General features: G+C 57.0%; 1 non-coding gene and 1 pseudogene across 1 annotated transcript; one reads left to right on the plus strand and one right to left on the minus strand.

The window, feature by feature from the left end:
* LOC120375680 overlaps window positions 1-19,680 on the plus strand; it is a 1,085,709-nt pseudogene that overhangs the window by 790,579 nt on the left and 275,450 nt on the right.
* Window positions 8,965-9,038, minus strand: TRNAT-UGU. The gene has a single exon. It is a non-coding gene; the product is annotated as a tRNA-Thr (tRNA).

Consider the following 19,680-nt stretch of genomic DNA (forward strand, 5'->3'; position numbering starts at 1 on the left):
GGAACCCGACTAAAGGAGTTCTTTGAGAGAAAGCAGGAGCCTGGTGAAACTATCCGGGCATATGCATATGACCTCCAGGAGAGAATGAGCAAAGTGGAGCGGCGAGACCCTCAACGAGTTCCAGACCCAGATACAGTTCTGAAAGAGCAGCTGGTGTTGGGGCTTCGTGATGACTCCCTCCGACGTGAAATGAAAAGGAGGTTTAAGGAAGAGCCCAGTAAGAAGTTCTATGAACTCATGCAGGCTGCCATTATGTGGTCAGAAGAAGAGGAAGTTCCTGTGGCAGAGACAGCCAAGAGTAACCCCTGTACACGAAGTGGGGGCCTAGTGAATGCAGCTGCTGGGGAAAAAGCCCTGCCCCAAACACAGCTAACATTGGAAAGCTTAAGTGAAGCTGTCCAAAAACTGGCGGTCCAACAGGGGGAGATGCTGAAAGTAATGACTGAGGTGATGAAAGGGAAAAACCCCACCAATATGCCAAGACATCCAAGGGCCCCAGGACCCCGAAGAAGATCTCCACTGAAGGACGAGCTGGGCAGATACGTTTGCTACACTTGCGAAAGGCCAGGACATACTAGTCGAGAATGTACAATGAGGAGACTGGAGTCCCAGGCACCTGAAATTCAAGAGGCACGGGGAGCAAGCAGCCCACCGTCAGAAGGCCGAGTGGGGACTGAAGGGTTTCTACGGCTGTCCCTAGAAAAAGGGCAGCGTGGCAGCAGCGAGGAAAAGGACCCTGATGATGTTAGTATATTCAACGACTTCTGTGGCCGAGCTTTCGGGGACTGCTTGACAGTGGAAATAACCATAGCAGGGGTGAGAACCCGCTGTTTGATAGACACTGGCTCAGAAGTCACCACTATTTCTGAATCATATTTCCGAAACCACTTAAAAGAGAGAGATCTGACCATGCATAATACCCGATTTGTACAGCTAACGGCAGCTAATGGACTTGCCATCCCTGTGGTGGGGTGCCTTGAAGCTGATGTAGGGTACATGGGTCGAACAATCCCTGGGAAATGCATCTTTATTCTAAAGGACACAGCTTCAGAAAAGACTTTAATGGAGAACAGAGTACCAGGAATTCTTGGGATGAATATTATAAGAGAGCTGAAAGAATTACTGTTGATAGGAGAAGGAACCCAGGAGATGAACCGTCACGGGCAGCCCAGGAAGGACGCTACACTGAAGCGAGTACTAGCCCAAGTGGAGAGACATGAACGTTTCCCGGGGCCAACGGGACAAATTGGCTATGTTAGGGTGGCAGGGAGACAGAAGGTGGTTATACCTCCTGGAGTGAGAAGATTATTGATGGACGCTGCCGGGTGCCAAGCGACTTTGACGGATACAGAGTGCTTGTCGAGCCAACACCTGGGGCCAGTCTCCCTAATGGGCTCCTGGTTGCAAATGTACTGGCTAATGCCAGCAAAGGAAAAGTGCCAGTCAGGCTGTTAAACTCAAGTAAGAAGGCCATAAAGTTGTGCCCCCGAACCAGAGTGGCAGAGATACACCGACCTGAAGGAGTGGTACCCCCAGTGGGGGTGGCCTTGGAAGAAAATGGGGATGAGCTGCGGGTGACAAAAGTAAAAAAAGGCACACAGGTTATCACATCGCAAGTGGCACCCGATGGAGAGCTACCCATTCCAGTCCAAGTGGACCTCCAACAGCTAACCCCTACACAGGTTGGTCGTTTGCGGGCGCTACTGGAGAAACATCAAGAGGTCTTTTCCAGGGATGAGCGGGACTTCGGTTACACCACTACAGTGACACACCAAATAGCCACTGGAGATGCTGTCCCGATAAAACAGAGACACCGGCGGATTTCACCACGAGTGTTCCAGGAGGTAAAAAAACACATCTTGGACCTAGTGACTCAAGGTGTCCTTAAAGAAAGCCACAGTCCGTGGGCATCACCTGCAGTGATTGTAATAAAAAAAGATGGTGGGGTGCGATTTTGCTGTGACTACAGGAAACTGAATGAGGTAACACACAAAGATGCCTACCCGCTACCCAGGGTGGAAGAGTCACTGGATGCATTAGGGAGTGCAAGAGTGTTTTCAACCCTCGATTTAACGTCTGGTTATTTCCAGGTTGCAGTGGAAGAACGAGACCAGGAAAAGACAGCAGTGACGACTCCCTTTGGGCTGTTTGAATGGACACGTATGCCATTCGGCTTGTGTAATGCACCTGCTACGTTCCAGAGACTAATGGAGGGGGTTTTGGGAGACTATATCTTAGACACTTTGCTGATATACCTGGATGATATTATTGTGTTTTCCAAGGATTTTGAGAGTCATATGGAAAAATTGGACTTGGTTTTCACACGATTGAAGGAACACGGATTAAAGCTGAAGCCAAGCAAGTGCTGCCTCCTACGTGAAAAAGTCAAATTCTTGGGCCATGTGATTTCAAAGGAGGGAATCCAGGTAGATGAGGAGAAGACCAGGGCACTGGAAAATTGGCGGTCCCCAAGAATGCCAAGCAAGTGCGGCAGGCTCTAGGTTTCATGAGCTATTACAGACGATTCGTTCCAAAGTTTGCACACGTTGCTGCACCGCTATATGGACTAGTGGGCCAACCCACCCAAAGGAAGGGAAAGGACCAATGTTTTGTGTGGGATGATGCCTGTCAGACAGCTTTTGACAAATTAAGACATCAGCTTATGTCACCACCTGTACTTGCATATCCTGACTTTAGCCTGCCATTTATAGTGACAACTGATGGAAGCCTGCACGGCCTAGGTGCGGTGCTCAGCCAGAAGCAAGAGGGGGCCGAGCGTGTAATCGCATATGCAAGCCGAGGGCTGAGGAGGTCAGAAAGAAATGACAAAAACTACAGTGCTTTTAAACTAGAACTGTTGGCCTTGAAGTGGGCTATCACTGAAAAATTTAAGGATTATTTAGTGTACTCTAAATTCACGGTAATCTCAGACCACAATCCACTCCGATACCTGGCAACGGCTAATTTAGGTGCAATTGAGCACCGCTGGGTGGCCCAACTCGCTGAGTTCACTTTTGAAGTACAGTATAAACCTGGAAGGCAGAACATCAATGCTGACACCCTGTCTAGATTGCCTCTGGAGGAGGAATCAGAAGAGGGTGAGGATCTAGAGAAAGACTTCCTAGTCATCCCTGCAGATGTTGTGCGACGTGTTTGTGGCTCGAGAATCCAAAGCCGGAGGATGAAGTGACGGTAGAGGATGCAGTACAAAATCAGGTAAAAGGGAGAGCGCAATAATCTCGGGTACTCAAGGGAGGAGATTCAGACTCTGCAACGCGAAGGTGATGTTGCACCTGTCTTAGTGGCAGTCATGATCCAAAGGAGGCCAGATCGGAGAGTTGGGGCCAGATACCCCCAGTCTAAGAAGCTCGCCAGACAGTGGGAACGACTTAGATTACACCGTGGAGTGCTGTTCCGGGTAACATACCATCCCCGAGATGGTGAGGAAGTGTGGCAGTTAGTGGTGCCTGTGTCGCTCCGCCGTCAAGTTTATGAAGCCAGGCATGATCATGGGGGACATTTCGGAGACAGGAGCACTCTGGAGGTGATGAGGAGAAACTATTACTGGCCCACAATGGGTAGCGACGTGCAAGCATGGATCCGTCAGTGTAAACGGTGTGCCTTAGCCAAAGATGTGTTTCCTCCCAACCGAGCCCCTTTGACCTGTACTAATGTGACTGCCCCAATGGAGGTCCTAGCAATGGATTACACACGGCTAGAGAGATCTTCAGAGGGGTATGAGAACATACTGGTTCTCACGGACATGTTCACCCGATTCACTGTTGCAGTTCCAACTAGAAACCAGACAGCGCGGACAACGGCTGATGCCCTCATAAAACATTGGTTTGTGTACTATGGTTGTCCGGCACGGTTACACTCGGATCAGGGGAGGAATTTTGAATCAGAAGTGATAGCTGAATTGTGTAAACTGTATGGCATAGCCAAAAGCCGAACAACACCCTATCACCCGCAAGGAAACGCTCAGTGCGAGAGATTTAACCGACACTGCACGATATGCTAAGAACACTCCCGGAAAAGAAGCAAGCCTGGCAGGAACATCTCCCTGAGCTGGTGTTGGCCTATAACAGCCATGTCCATTCGTCAACAGGTTACGCTCCTTTTTATCTCATGTTTGGGAGGGATCCCAGGTTGCCATTGGATATTCTGGACAGAGAGGGCCCTGAGGAGGATGTGGTGACCAATTTGGATGACTGGGTCAAAGGTCACCATGACAGGCTGAAGATAGCCTGTGAAGTTGCTCTCAATACAACTAAAGACACTGCCCAAAGTAGGAAAAGGACTTATGATCGCAAGTCCAGTGGGGCTCTCATCAGGCCCGGTGACCGTGTACTAGTTCAGAACCATAGACACCGGGCGTAATAAAATACAGGACAAGTGGGAGTCAAAGCCCCACATTGTAGTTGCTCACACCAATCCCGAGCTACCAGTTTACACCATCCGGCCTGAACGAGGAGGTCCTGAGAGAGTAGTACACAGGGACCAGTTGAAACATTGCACTCTTAGTCCAGACAGGGACCATAGGAGGCGTAGATCAGTACACTCTGAAGAGGCTGAAACCAGTTGGGAAATGGTTCTAGTCCCACAAACCGAATACAGAGGGGGACAGAGTGGGGCAAACCCAAACCCTAACGAGAATGGCCAGATCCCTCAAACTGACCCAGTATTACCTGAGGATAGGGAAACAGAAAATATGGGTAACGAACCACCAGTTTTAAGGAGGTCCCAGAGGGCTAATAAAGGTGTACTTCCTGTTAGACTTAGAGATACTTATGTTATTGGTTCTATGTAGTGTGTTGATGAATATTGTTATGTATAGTATTAAGAAGTAGATGTGGAGTGTTAACTATGTTAAATGTTCTTTTCGTAATTGTTAATGGGTTTTTAATATAATATGATGTGGATATATGTTGTTTTTATGGGGCCCGGATGTACCGGTGTAACTATTGTGGCTGTGGCAGAATTTTAGCAGGGGGGAATGTAAGGGGACTGTTGCCCCCTTACTAACATTCAGTGGGGGTGTTTTGGCTGCTAGCTCCCAGCACTAAAAGGGGAGGGTTTGATGGCAAATCAGGACCCTGAGACTGACAGTCCCCAGGAACAATGGCAAGAGGCCAATGCTTCAGGTCAGCCTGATTGACAGGGCAGGCCGGCTAATCAGGGAGACAGAAGGCCAGTGTGGGTCCCGTCCTCCGTGTGTGAGCAGGAATGTGCCGGAGTCAGACAGAGTGGGGCCGAGCTAAGGAGGAAGCAGGGGCCCAAGCTGAGCTGGAGAACAGAGCCAGGCCAGATCCAGAGGGGCCAGAGCTGCAGCCAGAGAGCCAGAGGCACAGCCCAGAGAGAGCAGATCCTGTGCTGGGAGCGGAGCTGCAGCCAGAGAGCCAGAGGCACAGCCCAGAGAGAGCAGATCCTGTGCTGGGAGCAGAGCTGCAGCCAGAGAGCCAGAGGCACAGCCCAGGGCCAGCCGAACCTGTGCTGGGAGCAGAGCTGCAGCCAGAGAGCCAGAGTGTGGTGAGCAACTGGGGCCAGCCAAGGGGGGGAACCTTGGTAAAAGGGCCCAGCGCAGAAAGACACTCCAGCCAAGGGTCCATGCAGGCCAGGTTGGGAGGGGGACCTTAACCTGCCGGGGGGCTGGCACTGGAAAGAAGGATCCCACCACCCAAAGCCCGGAGGTGTGTGGTCACCACCATTTCAAGTGTCCCACCCACAGCATCCCTGCAGCACAGCCAGGGCCTGAGAAGGAGGCCTGGGGCCTACAAGGAACAGACTGCAAAGTGCTTTGATGTCCAGAGACATTGTTTGTAATGTTCCCTGCCACAGAGCAGGGTGATGTGTTTCCTGTAACTTCCCATTTATTCTTATTCTTTTCTTTAAATTGATTGTTAAGTAAACAACTTGTATTTGCTTTAAATTGTATGGAATAATCAGTGGGTCAGGGAGGTGCCCAGTGCAGAGAGGGTACCCCGGAGTGGGGACACCTTAGCCCCTGTCCTAGGTGGCCACAGCAGGGTTGGGGGTTGAGCCCCCCAGGAATCCTGGGCCCAGTCTTGTTGGGGCTACGAGAACTCTGCCAAACAGGAGAGTCCTCAAGGGCAGGGAGGCCTCTGGGTAAAGGAAGTGGGAGCAAGGACTCAGATCCTTTTGCTAGCCCACTTCACCGGGGTACACAGAAGCCAGGAAAGTTCCCCACAATAGCGGGACCATTCGCCCGCTTACAGAAGGGAATGACCTGGGAGTCATTCCCATTTTTGCCCAAGCACCCCTGGCCGACCTCACTAAGGCCAACCAGGAGCACTCACGGGATGACAATGACAGATATCAGTCCTCCCATACCATCTGCCCTCAGGAAGGGAAAGAAAGGGGATGCTGCTGTGTAGCGCTTCTGCACCGCGTCTGCCAGCAGCATCCAGTAGACATACGGTGACATTGAAGAAAGGCGAGAAACAATTTTTTTCTGTTTGCTTTTGGGGGGGGGGAACATATACCCTGAACCACCCGTGACAATATTTTTGACCCTTCAGGCTTTGGTAACTCACCCAAGAATTTTCTTGACTAGCTTCACCTCTGCACCAACTTGCACTTTTCCTATGTGAGCCTGGCTAGCTCAGTTGGTAGAAGCAGCAAAGAGTCTTGTGGCACCTTATAGACTAACAGACGTTTTGATATAAACTCGTAGTGTTGACTGGGCCAGAGAGAGCAGCAGGTTTCCCATATTTTTTCTTGCTCTTGTTTTCTTGACTAGTTTCTCCTCTGCACCAACTTGCTCCTGTGCTTCATGAGCCTGACTAGCTTAGTTGGTAAAGCATCAGACTTTTAATCTGTGGATCCACAGTTCAAATCTGTGGTCAGGTGATAAACTACTCATGAAGATCTTAAACTATCTTTCTCATGTCCTCTTTGATGTTACTTTTTCTCTGCAGGATTTTCCCTTTCCTCAGAAGGGCCTTTTTCTGTGTGGGTTTGAAGGGGCAACTTCCTGACAGCCCCTCTGTCCTTGCAGCCTGGAGCAATAAAGGCCTCTGGTCATAGAGCATGTTCCTCCCCTGCACGCACGCACGCACGCACGCACGCACACACACACACACACACACACACACAGAATATCCCTAAGGAATTAGAATCACCTGTTGCCTTCCCCTTTCCTGCTGGATCCGGAAATGAAGATGCTCTTCAGCCTAAACCCATGTCCCCTCTTTTCCCAGTGCCCCTCAATCCCAACCCTCAGTCCCTCCTATGCTCACTGCTCCTCACTCCCAACCAGAGCCTGCTCCTCTTCACCCTTCTCCTCTGTCCCAACCCACAGCCTCCTCCTATTCCCAGTGCCCCTCAATCCCAACCCACAGGCCCCCCCGCCTCACGCTGCTCCTCAATCCCAACCGATGGCTCCCTCCTTCCCTCCAGCAGCAGGTGCTTCAGACCCCCTCAGGAAGATTTTCTTGCAAGGTTTCGTGTATGAGTCTGCATGCGGATTTTACAGTATGTTGGAAATAGGTTGGGTTGCTTGCCGAAATGATCACTTGTGGCTGGTGTTGGATTCCCAGTCTTCATGTTATAGGGGCAGGAGAAATAAAGGGTTGTTATCCTTGTTGTGTGAATCGAGGGCAGCACAACTGTGCTTGGCAGACCCCGATTGAAGGACTCACCCTCAATTCAATAGCACTTGCTAGGCAGGGGACACCGGTTCCAAAGCCAAGTGGGCCAGGGTCTGGCTGTCAATGCTAAAATTTAGGTGTTAGACCAATGTTAGGACAGGGTGGCTGTGGAGGGATGAGTGAGTCCCTAAACAGCATAGTGAGTATGGTGCCTTCTTATTTCTCCCCTTTTCCACCCAGGGTAGCAGGTGAACTGGACAGAGGCACCTCTGGGCTTGCACTGACTAAGAACAACAGCTGTGAGTGGGGTGCAGAGCGGGGTAGGCTCATGTTAAAGGACTTTTGGTTGCCGGATTTACGAGCTGTAGGGAGAAGGACCCTGCCCAGCTTATTTGGGGGTGGGACTTTCCCTCGTGGTTTATGTTTATGTGTTGGGGCTGCTGACATGACTTCTACTAACCTTGGGCTTACATTGCAGTGTAGACATACCCTGAGAAGGCATCTATACTGTGACAAAATCCCTGTGGCCCGGCTGGCCTGGATGAGCTGATTTGGGCTCCTGGGGCTCAGACTGGAGCCCAGGCTCAGAGACCCTCACCCCTCGTGGGGTCTTGGAGGCTGGGCTGAAGCCCAAGTGTCTACAGTGTAATTTTATAACCCTGCAGCACAAGCCCCACAAGCCTGAATCAACTGACTCAGGGTTTGAGAATAGTGACTTGGGTGTGTTAATGGCAGTGTAGACATAATGCCAGGCTATGTCCACACTACAATGAAACACCCATGGCTGTCCTGTGCCAGTGCAGGCTCCCAGGCTAGGGCCGTGGGGGTGGTAAATTTGCAGTGTAGACATCTTGGCTCAGGCTCAATATCGGGCTCTGGGAGCCCTCAAGGTTGGGAGGGAGTTTAGCAAGCAAACAAGGTAGAACGGCAGTGGAGTATTACCCTGGACTCAATGGCATTTCTCCATTGGTCTGTCTGCTTTGGGGCAGGGACAATAACACGTCCTGCTGCATTAGTTATTTCAAAGGGCGGTTTAGGATTTTCATTCTCACACACGGTGCACAAAGCAGGACTCAACCCTCGGTGTAAACTAAATGAGCCGCCCACAGGTTCTGCCAGCCACAATGAGCCATTTGGTGTGAGAGCCCAGACCTGCCCCTGTCCCAGAGGAAGCAGGATCATCTGTGACAGGCTGGAACACTGACCTATCAGCTCTTAACTCCCAAACTTTCAGTAAGTCTGTTATCAGTGCCTGTGAGTGTAATTTAAACAACTATACTGGGCTGGACCAAAGAGCTCTGTGTTTTGTCCTCCCGCAGTAGCCAATACCAGGTTACCCAAGAGTTAGTCAATAAGGCACCACTGGGAATTGAACCCAGGATCTCCTGTTTACAAGACAGGTGCTTTAGCCAGCTAAGCCATGGTGCCTGCTTGTGCCTGTGGCAACAGCACAGTCTCTGTCCACACCTGCCTCCCTGCCATCCCCACCGGGGCCTGAAAAGCTTTGCTTGTGTTTGGATTCTGCAAAGCAGAGGAGCAGGTGAGGTTTTCCTTGCAAGTAAGTGTGTGTGTGTGTGTGTGTGTGTGTGTGTGTGTGTGTGTGTGTGTGTGTGTGTGTGTGTGTGTGTGTGTGTGTGTGTGTGTGTGTGTGTGTGTGTGTGTGTGAGAGAGAGAGAGAGAGAGAGAGAGAGAGAGTCTTTGGCCAGGTCTGCACTACAAGGTTACTTCAGTATCATTATATTGCTCAGGTGTGTGAAAAACACACAACGCTCCCTCGGTCGGCAGCTTGTGGCTGGTGCACACACTGCAATGCCACATCTGGCGACAAAATTGCCCTGTTTTGGTGACAAAATAAAACCACCTCGACGAGAGGCCTAGAGCTTTCTGCAGCAAACTTAAAGTGACAAATGTCAGTGTAAATGCTGCTGGTCATTATATCACCATAACTGGTCTCCACCAGTATCCCACCATGCCTGCCGTAAACTCACCTGCCCTGCATTCCTGCTACAGAGGCTGGGTCCCTCCCATTTCATAGCTCCAGAAAGTTCTGACAGCTGAGCCACTATCTAACCGGGATTAGCTTGATAGAACTGCATTGCCAGCCTAAGTAATGTAATTACACCAACCTAATTTTGTAGTGTAGACCTGTCCAAAGAATCACACACAAACCTTGGGAGCAAAACTTCATCTGCTCCTCTGCTTTATAGAATACAAACACGAACAACACTTGTCAGGGCCCAGTGGGGATTGGCAGAGAGTCAGGTGTGGGCCATCTTTATCCCAGGAGAGATGGACTCTAAGGGTACGTCTCCATTGCAATGTAAGCCCAGGTGTGGCACGCTGTGCTCAGAGCAGCACCTGGAAGCCCCATATTCACCACTCTCATATAATGATGACATGGTTTGCTGAAAGTCTGCCTTGTGATGTATCATTTCAAAAGTCTTGATCTGTTGAACATTAATATCTTGTTGGATTGTGTGTGCTCACATTGATTGGGAAGTTATGAAGTTTTTCTCTGTGTGTGTTACTGAGATATGTTATGAGGTGGGGAAATGCCCCCCACCAGCCTTTCAGGTGTGACAAGGGAGGAGCCAGACTCGCTGCTGGCCCATTGAAGGGATCCACACTCCCAAGGACTAGCCCAGGAACCGTGTACAATGCAGGCTTCTCCGAGATAGCACAGAGACAATGGACACTGCTTGACTCACATCGTAGCAAAGGAGCTTCCTAGCAAGTTGGAAGAAACTATGAAAGAGGGGAAGAGACATCATGACTTGGCCTCTCTCCCCCACAACTCAGCAGCTGGAAACACACCTGGAGGACAAAGACTGAACTGAACTGATTCAGAAATCAGAAGAGAATAATAACAATAATACTTGCAAACCAAAGTCCCCAACCAGACTAGTATTAGTTTTTCAGCAGAAATTTTTCAGTTTGGGGAATTTTGTTTTCTCAGTCAGACCTTGCCAAGGGAAGCAGGGAGAAAATGTTTGAGTTGCCTCCTTCAGAACAGCTTGACCTAGACACTAGCTCTGGTTCACTGCTCTGGCCTTGCTCGGGTTGAGGGTATTTTAATAATTTGGGCAGGTCCCAGGGTGTTTGGGGGAGATGATGAGGATGTTCCCTTTTGAGATAAAAACTAAGAAATACAGCACTAGAGAATTTTTTTTTAAGAAATCTGGGATTTAGACATTTTATTTAAAGCAAGGGAGTTCTGAGTTTCTGAGACGGTTTTTGTTTGCAAGAAGGAACATTGTTTGATCTGTCATTGTCCATCAGCTGAAATCAGTTCCAATCCTCTAAGTGTCTAGTTTATGTTTTCATCAGTTAAACAAAGGTATCATACGAATGTACATTTGCAGATCCCTCTTCTCCAGGAGCTGTGCTGTGCAGAAGAACAAGAGCCACATCCAGCTGCAGTTCAGGAATCTGATGACCAAAGAGCCAATAAATGTTCTGAGGGCTGGAGAAAAATGCCTTCTAGTGATTTATTGAACGAGCTCAACCTGTTTAGCTTATCAAAAGAAGATTGAAAGGTGACTTCATTGAAGTGTTGAAGGGCCTTAATGGACAGAAGAGATTGGGTATAAAAGGGCTCTTTAATCGAGCAGAGAAAGGCATAACAAGACCCAGTGGCTGGAAGGTGAAAAGAGACAAATTCATATTACAAATAAGACACAAATATTCAACAGCGAGGATGATTCACCACAGGAACAAGCTACCAAGGAAAGTGGTGGATTCACCATCTCCTGATGTCATTTCATGAAGACTAGATGGTTTTCTGGAATGTGTTTGCCCCAAAAGTAGCTCTTGTGTCATACAGGAGGCCTGTGATATGCAGGGGGTCGGATTAGATGCTCTAATGGTCTCTTCTGGCCATAAAGTCGACCAATTTCTGAAAAACTGAGTGTAGCATTGGGAGCAGCGTCTGATGTTTTCCTGTCTAGCCGGCTTGCTGCCTAGAACGAACGCTCCTTGAGTGGGGTGACCACAGGGAGTAGCTCAAACCTCCAAAGTGCCTGGCCAGGGGCAGGACATTGGCACAGCAAGGGAGGGGTGTGGCAGTGACATCACAAAGGCCTTTTACAGGACCTCAGACTATTGGTCAAAGGTGGTGGGGAGGTGGTGACCTCACAGAGAGATGCTGACATCAGCCAGGCAGGACAGGGGCGAGGGGCCAGGGAAACCCCAGAGACCCTGTGGCTTTGCTTCAGCAAGTCTCCTTCTCCAGGTCTCTCTTTGAGGACTGAGGGAGTATTCGGGTTCACGTACGTGAGCGCCAGGAGGAACCTCTTTCGAGTTTTCTCCTTCCCTTTTCCTGATTTTACTAGAAAACAGCCGTCCCTGTTTAGAAGGTCAGAGCCTCCTCGAGGTTTGAAACCTGTTCAGTCTGATCCATCTGGTGACAGTTGAATTTTAGGCATGGAAAACACGACCTTAAGGAGGCAGAATTTTATTCCGTACCTGGGATTTTGTCCCTTAAAATCACTGGGGACATTAGGGTTTGTTCTTTTTGTTTCACCTTTTCCTCCATCCATCCCTCCCTCCTTTCTCTTCGTCTCTTGCTTCTTTTGTCCTTTCTCCTGTTCCCCTCCCAAAACCAGGAACAGTGTCGGGGTGTGTTTGGGGCGGGGCAGAAGAGGGGATGGCGGCACTGGAGGAGGGGAGCTCGGGGTGTTTGGGGCGGGGGCAGAAGAGGGGATGGGCGGCACTGGGGAGGGGAGCTTGGGGGTGTTGGGGCGGGGGCAGAGAGGGGAATGGCGGCACTAGAGGAGGGGAGCTTGGGGGTGTTGGGGCGGGGCAGAAGAGGGGATGGGCGGCATCGGGGAGGGGAGCTCGGGGTGGGGTTGGGCACGTGGGCAGAGAAGGGATGGGCGGCACTGGGGATTGGGAGCTCGGGGTGTTTGGGGAGGGGTAGAGAGGGGATGGGCGGCACTGGGGAAGGGAGCTTGGGGGTGTTGGGGCAGGGGCAGAAGAGGGGATGGGCGGCATCGGGGAGCTCGGGGTGTTTGGGGCGGGGCAGAGGGGATGGGCGGCACTGGGGAAGGAGCTCAGGGGTTGGGGCGGGGCAGAGAGGGGATGCGTGGCACTGGGAGGGGAGCTCGGGGATGATGGGGCGGGGCAGAAGAGGGGATGGGCGGCACTGGGGAGGGGGAGCTCGGGGGTGTTTGGGGACGGGGCAGAGAGGGGAAAGGGAGGTCGGGGGTGTTGGGGCGGGGCAGAGAGGGGATGGGCGGCACTGGGGAGGAGCTCGGGGTGTTTGGGGTGGGAGCAGAAGAGGGGATGGGCGGCACTGGGGAGGGGAGCTTGGGGGTGTTAGGGGACGGGGCAGAGACGGGGATGGCGGCACTGGGGAGGGGGAGCTCGGGGGTGTTTGGGGCGGGGTCAGAGAGGGGATGGGTGGCACTGGGGGAGAGCTCAGGGGTGTTTGGGGTAGGGGCAGAGAGGGGATGGGCGGCACTGGAGGAGGGGAGCTCGGGGTGTTTGGGGTGGGGGCAGAAGAGGGGATGGGCGGCACTGGGGAGGGGAGCTCGGGGTGTTTGAGTGCGGGAGCAGAAGAGGGGATGGGCGGCATCGAGGGAGCTCAGGGGTGTTGGGGCGGGGCAGAGAGAGGGGATGGGCGGCACTGGGGAGGGGAGCTCGGGGTGTTTGGGGTGGGGGCAGAAGAGGGGTGGGCGGCACTGGGGAGGGGAGCTCAGGGGGTGTTGGGGCGGGGCAGAGAGGGGATGGGCGGCACTGGGGATTGGGAGCTCAGGGGTGTTTGGGGTAGGGGCAGAGAGGGGATGGGCAGCACTGGAGGAGGGGAGCTCAGGGGTGTTTGGGGTGGGGGCAGAAGAGGGGATGGGCGGCACTGGGGAAGGGGAGCTCAGGGGTGTTGGGGCAGGGGCAGAAGAGGGGATGGGCGGCATCGGGAGTTCTGGGGTGTTTGGGGCGGGGCAGAGGGGATGGGCGGCACTGGGGAGGGGGAGCTCGGGGGTGTTTGGGGGACGGGGCAGGGAGGGGAAAGAGAGGTCAGGGGTGTTGGGGGCGGGGGCAGAGAGGGGATGGGCGGCACTGGGGAGGGGAGGTCAGGGGTGTTTGGGGAAGAAGAGGGGATGGGCGGCACTGGGGAGGGGAGCTCGGGGTGTTTGGGGGTGGGGGCAGAAGAGGGGATGGGCGGCACTGGGGAGGGGAGCTTGGGGGTGTTAGGGGACGGGGCAGAGACGGGATGGGCGGCACTGGGGAGGGGAGCTCGGGGGTGTTTGGGGCGGGGTCAGAGAGGGGATGGGTGGCACTGGGGAGGAGCTCAGGGGTGTTTGGGGTAGGGGCAGAGAGGGGATGGGTGGCACTGGGGAGGAGCTCAGGGGTGTTTGGGGTAGGGGCAGAGAGGGGATGGGCGGCACTGGAGGAGGGAGCTCGGGGGTGTTTGGGGTGGGGGCAGAAGAGGGGATGGGCGGCACTGGGGAGGGGGAGCTCGGGGGTGTTTGAGTGCGGGAGCAGAAGAGGATGGGCCGCATCGAGGAGCTCGGGGGTGTTGGGGCGGGGCAGAGAGGGGATGGGCGGCACTGGGTGACGGGGAGATCGGGGTGTTTGGGGCGGGGGCATCGGGGGCCGCACTGGGGAGGGGAGCTCAGGGGTGTTGGGGCGGGGTCAGAGAGGGGAGGCGGCACTGGGGAGGGGTAGCTCGGGGATGGGCGGCACTGGGGAGGAGCTCGGGGGTGTTTGGGGCAGGGGCAGAGAGGGGATGGTCAGCGCTGGGGAGGACCACGGGGTGGGGTTGGGGTGGGGACAGAGAGAGGATGGGCGGCACTGGGGAGGAGCTCGGGGTTGGGGCGGGGAGGGGATGGGTGGCACCGGGGAGGGGAGCTCGGGGTGTTGGGGCGGGGCAGAGAGGGGATGGGCGGCACTGGGGAGGAGCTCGGGGTTGGGGCGGGGCAGAAGAGGGGATGGGCGGCAGTGGGGAGGGGAGCTCAGGGGCGGTTGGGGGCAGGGCAGAGAGGGGATGGGCGACACTGGGGAGGGAGAGCTCAGGGGTTGGGGGCGGCAGAGAGTGGGAGGGGCGGCACTGGGGAGGGGAGCTCAGGGGTTGGGGGCGGGGCAGAGAGGGGAGGGGCGGCAGTGGGGAGGGGAGCTCAGGGGTTGGGGGCGGGGCAGAGAGGGGAGGGGCGGCAGTGGGGAGGGGAGCTCGGGGTGGGGCTGCTCAGGAGCCGCCTCGCGAACGCTTCAAGTCCACGTGACGCCCTCTCGGAAACTCCGCCTCTCCCGAGACAGCCAATAGGAAGAGGAGGCAGAGCCCTGACCAATGGGAGCGCGAGAAGAAACCTTCCCCCCCCCGCCCAGTTCCAGTGTGAGGTTGGGGGCTGCAGTGACCAGAGCCCCCAGCAGGGTGCAGCGGGGGCTGCAGTGACCAGAGCCCCAGCAGGGTGCATTGGGGGCTGCAGTGACCAGAGACCCCAGCAGGGTGCATCGGGGGCTGCAGTGACCAGAGCCCCAGCAGGGTGCATCGGGGGCTGCACTGACCAGAGCCCCAGCAGGGTGCATCGGGGCTGCAGTGACCAGAGCCCCAGCAGGGTGCATCGGGGCTGCAGTGACCAGAGCCCCAGCAGGGTGCAGCGGGGGCTGCAGTGACCAGAGCCCCAGCAGGGTGCAGCGGGGGCTGCAGTGACTAGACCCCAGCAGGTGGCATCGGGGCTGCAGTGACTAGACCCCAGCAGGGTGCAGGGGGCTGCAGTGACCAGACCCCAGCAGGGTGCAGCGGGGGCTGCACTGACCAGACCCCAGCAGGGGCTGCCGGCCGGGGGTTCCTGCAGTCTGGTGCCATTCACAGGAGACCCGCAATAGCCTGACCCCCACCCCTGTCCGAGCTCCCGCCTGCCCCCAGCCCACTGCCTCTTGAGCAGCCCCCTGCGGTGTCACCACTACCTCCCCGGCTGTGTCCCCCCGCAGCTTCCCAGCCCCCAGCTCCTCCGGTGGCCCCCACACTTCCTCCCTGCAGCCTGCCCCATTCCCCTGAGTCCCAGCTTCACCCCGACATCTCTCCAACCCACCTCCCCATCGCAGCCTCTGCCCCCAGTGCCCGGCCCTGCTCCCGGGGGCTTGAGGCCCCACCCCCGGCCGCTCCACTCCCCACAATGGGCAGCTGCTGGCGCTGAGGAAGGGGGGTCTGGGCCAGGCCAGGTGCTGTGCCGATCCTGGTGAAAGAGAGACGAGCCGGCAAGGCTGAGAGGCCCCTCCCTTGTCTGGGGGGGGGGGACAGGGGCTCCCACAATTTGGCCAGTGTCACCCTCCCCCATCCCGAGGCGACGTCCGCTCCCAGCAGGCCGTGCTCCATCTCCCCCCCGCAGGGGAGCCCCAGTCCAGCAGTGCCCCCCACCCCGCCCCCATCAGCAGCCAAGCCGGGAACCTGCCCCTTCTCCCCTGCGAGGGCTGCAGGACTCCCTGCTCCCGCAGCACCAGCCTCCCCCCATGTCCCCGGGGTGGGGTGGGGGAAGGGGGGATTCCTTCTTCCCATTGCCCAGATCCCACCCCCACCCAGGGCTGCCCAGACGGGAGCCAGGGGCTGCAGCAGTTGGCTGCTTCCCCAGGGCTCCCAAGGAGCCGCCAGGAGAAGGGACGAGATTCTCCACGGCGCTGCAGCCGTTCACACTGGGACCCGTCTCACACGGGGGAAACTGAGGCACCAGGGAGGGCGAGATGGGCTGCACCAGCTCAGATTGGGAGTCTGTGGGAGAGCCAGGAATAGAACCCAGGAGTCCTGGCTCCATGGGCAGCTTGGGACTCCTCCACTTGGGGAGGCTGGGCGGGCCCGGACTGTGGCCCTGCCCCAAGGCCTGCTGCCACTCAGCCTCCTCCTGCCAAAGCCCCGCCCACACGCCCCCTCCACCCCGCCCACACGCCCCTTCAGCCCCGCCCACATGCCCCTTCAGCCCCGCCCACACGCCCCCCTCAGAACCCCTTTGTTCCACTCCCCTGACCCCCTGCCCACCTCTCACGTCTCTTCCCCGAGGCCCTGCCACTTGTGCCTCTTCACCCCCACCCCAAGGCCCCCCCCCGCCTGCCTCTCTGCCGTTTGCACCCCCGGCCTCTCCCCCCACGGCCCCATGTGGCCGGATGGAGCTTGGGAAAGGGCGAAGTGAGGATGGGGCCTTGCGGGGGAGAGGACGAGTGGGAGCAGGGCCTCTGGGTGGAGCACAGGCCAGGTGCCTCCCCGGGCCCCTTATACCCACCGCCCCTGCCTGGCTCCCGGCCTCCCCGGCTCTAACCACTAGACCCAGCGGCACTGGGACAATTTGTATAGTGGGAGGTGCTGAGAGCCAGTGAACAAACCTGTAAACCCTGCACAGGATGGAAACCACTTCAAGCCGGGGGGGGTGCACAAGACTGGCCCCCACTCCCTTCCCAGAGCCAGCGGTGGGACCCGGATACCCTGGCTCCCAACCCCCACTCTAACCACTAGCCTGCACTGCCCTCCCACAGCTGGGGAGAAGAACCAGGAGTCCTGACTCCCAACCCGGCCGTGGGTGGAGCAGGACGTACTGGCCATGGGCTCAGCTGGGCATCGCTTACCATCAGGCTGGATGGTATCCCAGTGCTGACCTCCAGCCCCACAGCTCTGCTGGTGCCCCTCACTCCCGACCCGCAGCCCCTGCTATCCCAATCCTGATCTCCACACCCACAGCTCTCCTGGTGCCCCTCACTCCCGACCCGCAGCCCCTTGGTTCCCCCCAGCACTGACGGTGCCCCTCACTCCCGACCCGCAGCCCCTGCTATCCAGTCCTGACCTCCAGCCCCACAGCTCTGCTGGTGCCCCTCACTCCCAACCCGCAGCCCCTTGGTTCCCCCCAGCACTGACGGTGCCCCTCACTCCCGACCCGCAGCCCCTGCTATCCCAGTCCTGACCTCCAGACCCACAGCTCTGCCGGTGCCCCTCACTCCCGACCCGCAGCCCCTGCTATCCAGTCCTGACCTCCAGACCCACAGCTTTGCCGGTGCCCCTCACTCCCGACCCGCAGCCCCTTGGATCCCCCCAGCACTGACGGTGCCCCTCACTCCCGACGCGCAGCCCCTGCTATCCTAGTCCTGACCTCCAGACCCACAGCTCTGCCGGTGCCCCTCACTCCCAACCCGCAGCCCCTGCTATCCCAATCCTGATCTCCAGACCCACAGTTCTGCCGGTGCCCCTCACTCCCGACCCGCAGCCCCTCCTATCCCAATCCTGATCTCCAGACCCACAGCTCTGCTGATGCCCCTCACTCCCGACCTGCAGCGACTGGGCTTCCCGCGGAGCTCCCCAGTCACTGTGCTGCCGGTGCCCCTCACTCCCGACACGCAGCCCCTCCTATCCCAATCCTGATCTCCACACCCACAGCTCTGCTGGTGCCCCTCACACCCGACCCGCAGCCCCCTGGATTCCTCGCGGAGCTCCCCAGTTACTGCGCTGCCGGTGCCCCTCACTCCCGACCCGCAGCCCCTTAGGCGTACACCAGCTCTGACGGTGCCCCTCACTCCCGACCCGCAGCCTCTGCTTTCCCAGTCCTGACCTCCAGACTCACAGCTCTGCCGGTGCCCCTCACTCCCGACCCGCAGCCCCTGCTATCCAGTCCTGACCTCCAGACCCACAGCTCTGCCGGTGCCCCTCACTCCCGACCCGCAGCCCCTTGGATCCCCCCAGCACTGACGGTGCCCCTCACTCCCGACGCGCAGCCCCTGCTATCCTAGTCCTGACCTCCAGACCCACAGCTCTGCCGGTGCCCCTCACTCCCGACCCGCAGCCCCTGCTATCCCACTCCTGATCTCCAGACCCACAGTTCTGCCGGTGCCCCTCACTCCCGACCCGCAGCCCCTCCTATCCCAATCCTGATCTCCAGACCCACAGCTCTGCTGATGCCCCTCACTCCCGACCTGCAGCGACTGGGCTTCCCGCGGAGCTCCCCAGTCACTGTGCTGCCGGTGCCCCTCACTCCCGACCCGCAGCCCCTCCTATCCCAATCCTGATCTCCACACCCACAGCTCTGCTGGTGCCCCTCACACCCGACCCGCAGCCCCCTGGATTCCTCGCTGAGCTCCCCAGTTACTGCGCTGCCGGTGCCCCTCACTCCCGACCCGCAGCCCCTTAGGCGTACACCAGCTCTGACGGTGCCCCTCACTCCCGACCCGCAGCCTCTGCTTTCCCAGTCCTGACCTCCAGACTCACAGCTCTAGTGGTGCCCCTCACTCCTGACCCGCAGCCCCTGCTATCCCAGTCCTGATCTCCACACCCACAGCTCTGCTGGTGCCCCTCACTCCCGACCCGCATCCCCCTGGATTCCCCGCTGAGCTACCCAGTTACTGCGCTGCCGGTGCCCCTCACTCCCGACCCGCAGCCCCTACTATCCCAGACCTGACCTCCAGCCTCACAGCTCTGCTGGTGCCCCTCACTCCCGACTTGCAGCGACTGGGCTTCCCGCAGAGCTCCCCAGTCACTGTGCTGCCGGTGCCCCTCACTCCTGACCCACAGACCCCTGGGCTTCCTTCAGCTCTACCGGTGCCCCTCACTCCCGACCCGCAGCCCCCTGGGTTCCCCCCAGCTCTAGTGGTGCCCCTCACTCCTGACCCGCAGCCCCTGCTATCCCAGTCCTGACCTCCAGACTCACAGTTCTGCTGCTGCCCCTCACTCCCGACCCGCAGCCCCTCCTATCCCAATCCTGATCTCCACACCAAGAGCTCTGCTGGTGCCCCTCACTCCCGACCCGCAGGCCCTTAGGCGTCCACCAGTTCTGACGGTGCCCCTCACTCCCGACATGCAGCCCCCGCTTTCCCAGTCCTGACCTTCAGACTCACAGTTCTGCTGCTGCCCCTCACTCCCGACCCGCAGCCCCTCCTATCCCAATCCTGATCTCCAGACCCACAGCTCTGCTGATGCCCCTGACTCCCGACCTGCAGCGACTGGGCTTCCCGCGGAGCTCCCCAGTCACTGTGCTGCCGGTGCCCCTCACTCCCGACCCGCAGCCCCTCCTATCCCAATCCTGATCTCCACACCCACAGCTCTGCTGGTGCCCCTCACACCCGACCCGCAGCCCCCTGGATTTCTCGCTGAGCTCCCCAGTTACTG

The sequence above is a fragment of the Mauremys reevesii genome, linkage group 12, assembly GCF_016161935.1.
Source record: "Mauremys reevesii isolate NIE-2019 linkage group 12, ASM1616193v1, whole genome shotgun sequence".
Classification (NCBI taxonomy): domain Eukaryota; kingdom Metazoa; phylum Chordata; order Testudines; family Geoemydidae; genus Mauremys; species Mauremys reevesii.